The following is a 12,208-nucleotide window of genomic DNA, read 5'->3' as shown; positions in this document are numbered from 1 at the left end:
AATGAGGGAAGGGGTAGCAATGTTTGACAAGAAATGTAGTCATTACCTTACTTATGTAACTGTAACCACTTTGTACATCACCTTTACAATAAAATAAATTATCGCTGCTAAAAAGAAGTTGCAAGATAAGTATAGGAAGTTTCAGTGTATTTTTTAATCCAGATTTCTCCAATGGTAATATTTTATATCATTTAGTTCTGCTTCTCCTTCTCTTTCTGTTTCTCTCCTCCTCCTCCTCCTCCTCCTCCTCCTCCTCCTCCTCCTCCTCCTCCTCCTCCTCCTCCTCCTCTTTCTCCTGCTTTTCCTCCTTCTTCCTTATCATCTTCTTCTTGGCGAGTACTCACTGCTGTTGTTTTTCCCTTATGTCACTTAACACTTATTAATATGCATACTTTTGCTTATTGCAAATTAATGGCAAACATGAATTTCAATGTCTTCACTCTATAATGAAACCATTTAAAATTATCTGACTGGTAAGGATATTTTAACTGAATCTGTTATTTCAACTGTCCCTATTCTGCTCCCCCACCCCCAATCATTCCACTGTATTGCTGCTGGTATATCAAAATCGAGAGACAAAGGATAAGAAGACAAACGATTACAAAAGCAATACTTGCAAAACCATTTGGTGTATACCAACTGAACAACTCATGGCGGGGGGTGGGGAGAGGGAAAGGAGGAGGGGAGAGGGGGAATGAGGGAGGAGGTAACAAACAGTACAAGAAGTGTACCCAAGGCCTAGTGTATGAAACTGTAACCTCTCTGTACATCACTTTGACAATAAATAAGATAAAAAAGAATCTGTATATCAATATAAGGCTACTTCCATATCTAGGATTATTTCATTAGGTAGAATGCTGGATCAGAGAACCTGAATGGATGAAAGTCTTTTGCTACCCGTATTTTCTTCTCTGTATTTTATTTTATGCTTTGGCAGCTAGCAAAGGAAAGTTCTCTAAAATGAATGGTTGGAGTGGCTGTTACAAAAGCTGAAGGTGGGATTCTAGGGAAGAATTGGGAGTTGAAAAGGCTCTAAATGCTGCTGCAGGTGACTGAGGCTGGACCTTAGCAGGAGTCAGAGCAGCAGCTCAGTCAAGTGAGACACAAGACCCCAACCCCATGTCCCCCCGCTTCCCCCCTTTCCCAGATCATGGCTGAGAAACCCAGGGCCTTAGGGCTTTTCTGTTTCTGACAATGCTCTCTGCTTCACTACCACTGCTGTGAGTTTATTCTAATCTACTGTGCCCAAGCTCTAGGCTCTTTTTCTTTTCTTTCCTGTTTCAGACCATTTCACTGAAATCTGAGTAAATGATTGATCACTTTAAAGCAAGGAACAAATGGATTTGCTGAGCAATTGGACCTCCTTCCAGCCAGTGCACATTTGTGCACTGCTGGTGGATACAATGCCATCAGCATGCCATGGCTGGTGTTTTCTGTGCTGTGACAGAACACTTCCAGTGGTTCGTCTGGGATGCATTTAAGGACTGTACAGGAGACTTTCACAGTCAGAACTGGATGTTTGGTCCCTTGTTAAAGGACTAAATTTCTATGCAGATGGAGAAGGGGCTATGGCAGAGTTGGGTTGGTCAAGTGCTAAGGTAGGGAAGGAAGAGTATGAACTGGATTGGATGCTAATTCCTCTAGCAAAAATAAGAACCTGACACTTTCTTGTATTCTATACTGAAAATGGAATAATCTCTTACCCATGAGTAGAGATTAACCATATCTCTTGATCACTTACACTGTGCCCAGCACAGTAATTGGGTTATACATATGATCTCATTTAAGTTACATCTCTGTTTTGAGGATGAGGAGTCTGAGGCTTTTAGAGAGGATTTTAGCTATGTTGGGTACCAAGGTCTGATTTCAGGTCTTCAGTTCTTAATCTTGCTACTTTGTTACTGCCTGTGATAGGTTGATAGTTACACAAATCCTCTTAAGAGAAAAACCCAAAGTTCTTTCCATTAACAGCTGCCACTTACCAAAACCCATGTGCCTCTCCTCTTCTTAAACACATCACTAGACTACACTTCCCTGCTGTCCTTTGCCCTTTGTGGCCAGATGAATGCATGGTGTGTGTGTGTGTGTGTGTGTGTGTGTGTGTGTGTGTGTGTGTGTGTGTGACTTGTGCTGTTCATCTGAGAGCTACATTAGTTGCAATGTAGCATTTCCCTGCAATGAGAGGAGCTACATGTGGAAAATGGCAGAGTCTCTGTCAGTCCTGGGTGGAGCAGATGCACTGTTGCAATTTTCCTCTTTTTGATCTTGATGTCTTTCTCTAGAGAGGAGCTATGACCGCCAGTCCTGTGCTCTAGCCCCAATGGAGCTGTAGGTGAGGTGGTTGTGAATACTTACAGTGTGCTTTTCTTAGAAGATGGATTCATGCCTATATGTCTGACCTGTGACCTGGTGCCCTCTCCCAAGAAACTTGTTTATCCAGGCAGATATTCTTGTGGCTCTTGTGTTAGCTGTGTTCAGTGTTTTCCTACTTTTTAGCATTGACCATAAGAGAAGTTAAGTTCAAGTATACTGGGAGTCGGGGCACAGGGAAGGCAGCATAGCAGAATATATGAAATAGAAGGAGAAATTTTACTGCTCATGAATCCTAGAGAGAAAAACATGCTTCACAGTGCAATGTGAAGGGAGAGCTGTACAAGACCCTCATGCCAAAATGCTCACACACAGGTGAGGATTAAGAGACAGTGACGGACCTACGGACTGAGCCTTTTGTGGGGAACAGGATGTTTCTCAAACATTTTCCTAGGTGAGTTTCAGGTGGTAGGTTTGTAGCAAGCAGACACAAATCCTGTCACACTGTAACCGAGCAGACATCACTGTAGCATATCTGCACAATCCAGAGAGGCACAGAGGTCAAATGGGGTTAACTTCAGTAGCTAGCTGCCCCACAGGGAGGCAAGTGCATAAGGCAGATGCCTGGCTCTGCTACCTCCAGGAAGTAGGTGGGGATGGAGAGCTAGAAGCCATGTGAAGGGTGGATAAACCCTGCTGCCATCATTTAAAGGTCTAAAGATACTTAAAATGAATACCCAGGCAACATGAAGTTAAAAGTCATTACAGATGTGGATTCCTCCCCAACCCCTGCTCTGCCAATTCCTCACCTGCTTTCCCCTCCCTTCAGTTTTTTAAACAGAATGTAAACTTTGATGGTATTCAGCTAATATAAACATTTTGGGATGGTTTGGTCATCTCAAAAATACATAGTACCAAGTCTTGTATAAATTCAAGGTTAGCCTGTCCTTTTCTCTCATAAGAAACGTTCTCAAGCAATATATTTCTAATCCCATTTGGGGGTGTCATCATCATTGGTGAAGGTTAGAACTGGGGTTATAACTGGTTGTAAAAGCCTAATTTAGGACTAGAAAATCCTAGGACTTTATCTGACTCCATATGCTGGAAATGTTCTGGGTAATTCTGTATCTTGGAATCCTGGGCTGCTGTAGTTTCTGACAGAGTAAGATGTTAGCCTAGGAGGGAATGTTTTAAAGAACTCACAGACTGCCATCAAAAGGTTGAGTTTGATATAAAACAAATAAACAAAGTAACTTATAAAGCAACTTAGGCTTCACTCAGGTGCCGGGCTGGAATTCTTCCTGTATACTTTAGCAGAAGAAGTAATAGTTGGTGGGCCCCTTGTACCGAGTACAGATGGAAAAAAGAAAAAAAAAAAACCCAGCTATGTCTCCCTTGTTTCTGTGTGTGCTTTGGTGCTCAGATGATGATGTTTTCCAGTATTGATAGTATGAAGTAGTATGAATTAAATAAAGATGCTAAATAAATGTCAAAATGTTTGAAGGAGTTGATTTTTAAAGCACGAGGACAATTCCGTAATTAAGTTTTTAGATATTTACCCCCTCTCCCACCCAAATATGGTCCGATGTAGTTGTTACGTCTTGGAATTTTCTGATAGTCTCCTTCTTTCCCCATTCTCCACAGGCAGATACTTGCATTCTCCTGTATGCTTGCATTACGCGAAGTAAATTGCTCACATAAAATTAATTAATTGTTCCATTAATTTGCCAGCTTGCCAGAAGTTCATTGAGTGTCAACACTGTTAGGCATTATAAAGGACACTGGGGATACAGCGATGCATTTGAACCAAGTGGCTCACAGGCTGGTAGGGGACAGAAGCGGAACCAGTGGATGGCAGCATGATGGGTTCATGGCCCCGGATATGTTCAAAGCTGACTGGGAACACTGTCTGTGGGGTCTGGAGAAGCTGCCTGGAAGTGATGGCATCTCTCACAGTGGAAGTCAGTCCAGGAGAAGAAATTTGGAGATGACTGGCAGAAGGGTCTGCTGAAAGCAGAAAGAACACATGGCAAAATGAATAAAAAAAAAAAACCCAAAAAACCCCCACAAAACAAAATGTAGAGTTTGAGAATGAGCAAGACAATGTGCAAAAGCTTTTATATCATTCAGTGGGAGATAAGGTTGATGGAAAGACAGATAACGTTTTTGCAACTCTTAGGCTTTCTTTTTCTGTCTTTGCTAGTTTTTTTGAGTTCTGAAATTACATTTGTATGTCCATCCCTTAATAGTGCGCTATGATAATCTTGACTGTCAACTTGATTGGGTTGAGAAGTGCCTAGGGGATGTGTACAGCAAACTTCTGGGGTAAATAAATGAAAAACAAACTTCTGGGGGTAAATGAAATAAAGGCAGAAAAAGGAGGAAGTCCTAAGCACAGACTCCCCCCACCCCCAACCCTGCTTCCTGTCTACCAAGGTGTGAAATGCTGTGTTTTTCTCTGCTCCCTATGATGGATTGAAACCTCTGAAACAGAGCAAAATAAATCCTTCTTCCCATAAATTCTTTTGCTCAAATATCTTGTCTCAGCACTGAGAGCTTTGACTAATATACCCACCAGGAACTCCAGTACATTTTGTTGAATGAATGAGTGCTTGCTAACATCAAGTCATTGATCTACTGGTTTCAACTAAGAACTTCTGGTGTGGTATTCAACTCTGTAGGCCCACAAGGAAAGATGGGTGGCCTGGACCCCTCTTGCTTTGAAAGCAGCTGGAAGCATCTTTGCAAAGGGCAGGAAAAGGACCACTCAATATTTAATGCTTAAAAGTTAAATATTATTATAGAAGGAATTTAATATAAATGGCTTTCAGCAAATCCTTATTCATATTTCATGATTGCAATGGGTGTCTTATTTCTAGTGGTTGCAAGTAATTAATTTTAATGGTTACATACTCTCAATTTCCCTCTATTTTCCTTCTTAGAAGACTCGAGGTTCCATCAGGGAAAGTGAAAAGTTAGACACTAGATGTCACAGTGGACAGAAAAAGACACAAATTCCTGAGTTGAGGTCTCCAAATGACAAGTTAATATGCATTCTGGGGTTGCTAAGTGGTGCATAAGCACTGGTGCTGTGGGTCTCCGAATTGCAATACTGACCTGGTGACATGATGCCTCATTCCCCCAATATAATTCAGAGTTAGGTGCTCTCTATATTGCTATAGGGCTTTCATTGAATATTTCTTTTTTTTTTTTTTTTGGCCAGTCCTGGGCCTTGGACTCAGGGCCTAAGCACTGTCCCTGGCTTCTTCCCGCTCAAGGCTAGCACTCTGCCACTTGAGCCACAGCGCCGCTTCTGGCCGTTTTCTGTATATGTGGTGCTGGGGAATCGAACCTAGGGCCTCGGGTATACCGAGGCAGGCACTCTTGCCACTAGGCTATATCCCCAGCCCTCATTGAATATTTCTTATAGCAATAGTATTTGTGATATTGAGGACCCACTGTGTACCACAGTTTACAATGAAATAACTTATAAAAATTGGGATCTCATCTTTTTTTTCTGATAAAGGATCAGTCTCAAAAACAAAATTGTTTAAACACTCACGGGAATGTTCTTTTTACTTTTTGGATTAAACATTCACCATGAACATGGTTCTTTCTTTTTTTTTTTTTTTTCCAAATTTTTATTATCAAACTCATGTACAGAGAGGTGAACATGGTTCTTTCATGTTTTCTCTGGGACTCAAGGTTTGGGAAGCACAAGATGCCACAGAAGACAGTTGGGTTTGAGCCTGTGGTTTTAAAACCTGGCTTCCTATGAGCATCCATTGGGGAGATTTAATTCGCAATGATCTCTGAGTTCTATACAGAGATGATCGTCTATACAACTTAAAACAAATAAACTACTAATCATTCTAACTGTTCAGCCAGGTCAGGAATGATTGGATTGGGTAATCTGAGGATGAAGAAGCATTGTCCTTTCCACCTACCTTTCTCCATGAGGCTGGGTTCCCAGCCACGGAACCACTAGCGAGTGTCTTACAATGGCCACTGTTCAGGAATACTGATCACTGCAGACTGCTGACAGTGGGATCAGGTTAGGGTACTAACTAACTAACCCAGCAGTCATGGATTTTTCCCTAAAGGGAAATTATCAAAGTGACACTGCTGAGGTCTAGCACAAGATAGATGTAAGAAGTCAGAAGATGGCAAATTCAATAAAAGACCAAGAAGGACCTGCAGCACAGTCATATTTAGTGTGTCAGTGCATATGTGTGTACATGTATATGTATATATATATCTATATAATAGATATTATATATAATACATTATAATATATATTATAAGGCCTGAGCTTTCTAGGCCAACTATGCTGAATTTTTTCAAAACTGCAATCCCCAGGCACACATTACAACATGCTGTGTGTTGCAATCAAATCTTTAAGTGATTTGAAAATGTAATTAAAATGTATCTCAGAATGAGATGAGGTTATATCTGTTTTTCATCCTCCTCTTCCTCTTCCTCCTTCTCCTCCTCTTCCTCCTCTCTTTTCCTCCTCTTCTTTACATTTGTAACCAGCTAGGAACAAGACATGAGCCATCATCTCTTGCTCAAGCAGCTGCTGGACCCCTTACTGATCTTTCACATTTCTTCTCCCTCCCCCCTATCAGAAGCATGCAAATCATATTGTTAGATTCCTATTCTCCTGCTTAAATCTGCTGGTGCTTTCTCACTGCACTAAAATGAAATTTCTCCTGCTCCTCAGAACCCTGTATAAAACAAGCACATATCTCGACATCTCTCTCTCTTCCTGAACCCACTATGCTTGGATTCCTGGAGATGCGGAACTCTTTCCTATCCCAAAGGGAATATTCCTTTCCCTATGGCCTCAGAATGTCACCTTATGGGAGAAGGCATTTCTGACCATTGATTGGGCTGAAGTAACCTTTCCCCACTCATTGTACTTAGTTTACTGTCACATCACCCATTGGTTTCCTCCATAGTCCTGAGCACCACCTTTAATGCTTAAATCTTACATTCTGCCTGTCTATCAATAGACCGAAGCTATTCTCACTCCTATAATGGAGCTGCCATAAAGCAGGGGCCTTGTCTGACTTGTTTAGTATTTACTACCAGTACCTACCACAATGCCTGACATCCAACAAATACTCATTGAATGAATGAATAGTTCAATAATCCCATCACTCTTACATTCTGAAATACTTTCTAGAGAGGGATAAAAAGAATCTAATGACAGCAGGTTTGTGCTACGTTGCATATGACCTGCATCAGCCTATGGAAATCATTTAGACATAGAGTATTTTTCCTAGTCTGAACACTGCTCCAGGTGCTGAAAATATAGTTGCCAGCAAAGTATCATGTTTCTTTCCTTATGAATCGTAGAGAAAATATCGGCCCACAAATATTATTCCAGAAAGTGCTAAGCTCCATGAAGAACTTATTCATGACAAAATGATGTGGGGTGCTATTGTGGAGGGGCGGGGGAGTTGGCAAGGAAGGTGTCACTGGAGAGGAGGGATTTGTGAAGGACATTGGGGGGTGTGTCTCTTTGTAAGAATCTTGTGTGAAAGAAAAAATATTCCAAGTCATTTGCTGTAGGAGATACTCTTCAACTTTTAATTAGCATCCACTTAAGTCCTAGTAGTGGTGAACACTGTCTTAGGCAGTTAACAGCTTGGGGGTGGGGGTGGGGTTGTAATTATATATCTGACCTTGAAACATTGGGTTAAAAGGAGTGAAAGAGGCTGGGATATAGCTGGGAAATGAAGGTATATGTGGGGTATGAAGGGAGCCCCTGGCAAGTGGGAAATAGATTTCCTAGATGGGAGGAAGAGTCCAGCAACCAGATTCTCTAGTTCTTTCACCCTAAACTCCATGATCTAGAGAGCTGTGGTCATGATGCTAAGGTCTGAGTATGGGTTGAGTGTGTCCTGGTGTTCATGTGTTTAGAATTTGGTCCCGGATATGTCAAGGTTGAGAGGTTGTCATGTGGAGCCTGTAAGAAATTGGCATAGTGGGAAGTAATTAGGGCATCAAGGGTGCTGCCTTCAGAAGGAAGTAATGCATTTTTTTGGATACAAGTTCTGCTTTAAAAACATTATTTTATTGTCTTTAAGTAGTTGTACAAAAGGGCTTTGGTTCAATGTGTCAATTTATGAAAACACAAGTTCTTGCTATATAGTACCAGTCTGGCATTGAACTTCCCATTCTCCTGTCTCTGTCCCAAATGCTGAGATTACAGGTATGCAAAACCACACCAGAATGAACTGATGTGGTTCTTGTAGGGCACTGGCTTGTTCTCACAAGAGATTTGTTATGAAGAACAAGGCAGGTCCCCCTCCCCCTCTGCGATCACTTCTTGCCTTATACCCACTAGAATGATCTATGCCAAGATGGGACATAATCAGGGTGGCCCTAGAGAGAAAAAAAAATCTTTTTTTATATAGGATGTTTAGCCTCAGATATTTCATTCTAGTGACAGAATCCAGACTATCAGACAAAGTTAGTACCAGAAGTGGTATTGTTGCTATGAATGAATACCTGAACATGTGGTGGTGGCTTTGGAACTGGGTAATGGGCAGAGGTTGTAAGAATTAGAAAGAGTTGACTAGAAAAATTATGGAATGCTATGGATGCTATGGATGGAGCATCCAGCAATTGTCATGAGGCTTCAGAAGGCAGGCCAACCAGAGAAAAGCTACAACACCTTCTGGACTGGGTAAGTGGTTATTCCCAGTCTGCTGAGAGAACAAGGAATGGGCTACTGGAAATTAGAGTAAAATCTACCCTTCTCACACAACTTGAATAGTGCCTGCGCCCCTAGACCATTATGGAAGGCCAAATTTAGAAGTGATGAACTGTGGATCTGGTAGCATTCAGGCTACTTCATGGTTACCAACGAGTACATTCATGAGCAATGGAAAATCTAAAGGAAGATTGTATCATTTAAAGGGAATCAGAGTGGAAGATCTAAAGAATGAGCAACCTGACCAGAGAAGAAGTTAAAAAAAAAAAAAGCTTTTCATTTTTTGTGTAGAGCTGAGGACCAAACTCAGGGCCTTGTACTTGCCAGGCAAGTGTTCTTCCATGGAGCTAAATGGCTCCAAGGAGAGCTCAAATAGTGTAATCTTGTAGAAAGACTGAATCAAGGGCTAACAAAATCAACATCAGGAAATGGGCACATCCAAGAGTGGGGATGGGGCCAAGGGGAGAGGGGAAGATGAATGAAGGAGGAAAGGGGTAGGGGAGAATGCAGTCAAGAATTCATTGTATATACCACACAACTAAGAAAAGTAGGGGAAGGGTTAGGTTGAAGGGAGGGTATGTATATTGAAGGGGATGACACTGATCCAGATGCATTCATATACTGCCTTGTGACAGCACATCTCCTTTGCATAACCCTTAGGATAATTTAAAAAAATCAAATCAAGTACTAATCATCATGGCAACAGGAAAAGGTCTCAGTGGACTCTCAGAAACTTTCAAAATTATCCCTCCTCTCACTGGTCCAGAAATCTTTTGGGACACCCCTGGGTGTTGTCTGTGGCATCACTGTCTACAAATGCTTATTCTGCTTTCTGCTTTCTAGGACAGCACCCCTTGGCCACTCTGGTCAAGGTTGAGGTGGGATCTTCATCCCAATGAAGCCAGTAAGAGGCAGACAATGACGATCACATAAGTAGCAATCTGCGTGTACGCAGAATGCAAGCACTATAGGGTTATGGTGGCTTCCCCTGAGATTTCAAAGGAAAGTCTGGGAGGCCAGGCAGAGAGCTGCTTTAAAGTAGAGTCATCACAGAGAGTCCCTACTGGGCCTAAATTATCCTTGAGAATGGAACCACATAGGTACTCCTCTTATAGAGCCCCTACTGTGCAGCATCAGCCTGAGAAGTTTCCATCAGGGGCCTCAACTAAGAGGGTTGAGCATCAGCTAAGCCCAGCCAAGCCACACTATAATATAGTTCAGTTCAACACTTTGAGCAGCCAGCTCCTCACCCTAGTGCAAGCTGTGTACAGGATGCTGGGTTTGGAGTTTGACATCCGCTTTGCTGGGTTTCAGATCTGCTTGATGTCAGTAATGACTTCCTTAATCTATTCCTCCCCTCTGCCATGGAATGGATAGCCTGTATGTCTATCTGTCCCAACACTGTTATTGGAAGTAGAGTACTTGTTTTGATTCTGGGTTTGCAGTTAGAATTTTATCTTGAGTCTCAGATGGGAGTTTGGAACTTTGGGTTTTTGAACTGATGGGGTTATTTGGATGGAATGGTTGTAATTCCACATGAGAAGGAATCAGTTTTAAGGAGATAGGGGTGGAATGCTTTGGTTTGAAAATGGTTTGTCCCCTCTGAACACCATGTTGGAACTTAAGCCCTATTGTGAAGTATTAAAAAACTTGAAAGCTAATTCAATTATAGTATTTAAATGTAGGTCTTTTGGGAGATAATTAAGATTAGGTAAGGTCGTAAGGGTGGAGTGCTTATAATTAACAGCTTCATGAGAACAAGAAGAGAAACCAGAGGACAGTGATAGAGATAGACAAACAGACCCAGACACATACAGACATACTCTGTCTCCCACCACATAATACCTTGGGTTATCTCAGAAATCTGCTAGTAAGAACGCCATCAACAGATGTGGCTTTTTAATCTTGCACCTCCAAAACTGTGAGCCAAAATGAACCCTTTTCCTTACATACTTACCTAGTGTTACTTAGTGGTTTTGTGTAAGCAAAAGAAAATGGATAAAGGTTCATGCTGTGATTTTGACTGAGCTCAAGACCCTAGCATGCCACCACTGACTCTATTTTGATGCCTTATGTCTAGACACTTTTGTAGAGATTAAATAAAAGCTAGATGTAGTCAGCCTCCCGCCCCCACATTTTTTTTTTTTGCTTTACCCTCCCTAGCTAAGGCTTTGTTGCCATCTAAATCTAAGAGGTCTCCTCCTGAATGAAGTGACAAACTTCTTCATGCTTCAAATTTTCTTATTATATTAGTTTCTCCAAAGCCACTGATAATCAGATTCTAGAAAGTTGTGGATAAAAGAGACTAGATTCCTGCCCGCCCCCTCCAAAGTCAGGCAAAGTAGATATGTTCTTTAGTTCATTGTTGCCTTCTTCCTCTTACTTTCCTCACATCATTGGATTAGAGTTTCAGAGCAACTTTTAGTTTTCCTTTGGTAGATTTTTAATTATCCCAAAAGCACACTGAGAGGAGGCCAGTTCAGAGGCTCCAGGCAACTTTGGTCACATCTGCAGATCACAGCAGTATCATCTCTATGGCAACTGACCCATATTGGGCAGAGCAAATAAGCTCAGAGCTAAAGGTTAATTGCTGTTTCATTTCTGCCCTCCCCCACCTTGCAAATTCCAGTATTGTGGATGGAGATTCTAATTAGAACGAAATTATCAGCAGATTGAATGTATACTTTATAATTTTGATGGTTGGGAAACCATTCTGTTTCTTGAAAGGAATCAGAGAAAGTTTCCATTGGCTTTGATGACTCATTTTTCTACTTCTAGGCATGCTGATGGGGAGTACATAGTTTAGACGATGCAGACAAATGGACTGAATCTTTTCAGAGCCAAGGTGCAGCATATAGTCTTCCTTCTCACTTGGTTTTGACACATGTAGTATTATTGATAGGGATGGCTTTATGACAATTTACTTTGTGCTAGTTGCTCTGCTAAACATCTATGTGCATGAGCTCATTTAAGTTGTGGAGGAATGCTGTGAGTTGGAATTGTGTGCGTGTGTGTGTGTGTGTGTGTGTGTGTGTGTGTGTGTGTGTGTGTGTGTGTGTGCTGGCCCTAAGGTTTGAACTCCCTGAGATTAAGTAGGCATAGTTCTGTGGGTTCATTTCTGGGTCTTCAATTCTGTTCCATTGGTCTTCAGGCCTGTTTCAGTGCCAATACCAA

This window comes from Perognathus longimembris, chromosome 13 (genome assembly GCF_023159225.1).
Source record: "Perognathus longimembris pacificus isolate PPM17 chromosome 13, ASM2315922v1, whole genome shotgun sequence".
Lineage (NCBI taxonomy): Eukaryota > Metazoa > Chordata > Mammalia > Rodentia > Heteromyidae > Perognathus > Perognathus longimembris.
The sequence above is the reverse complement of the archived record's forward strand: the minus strand, read 5'-3'. Positions refer to the sequence as shown.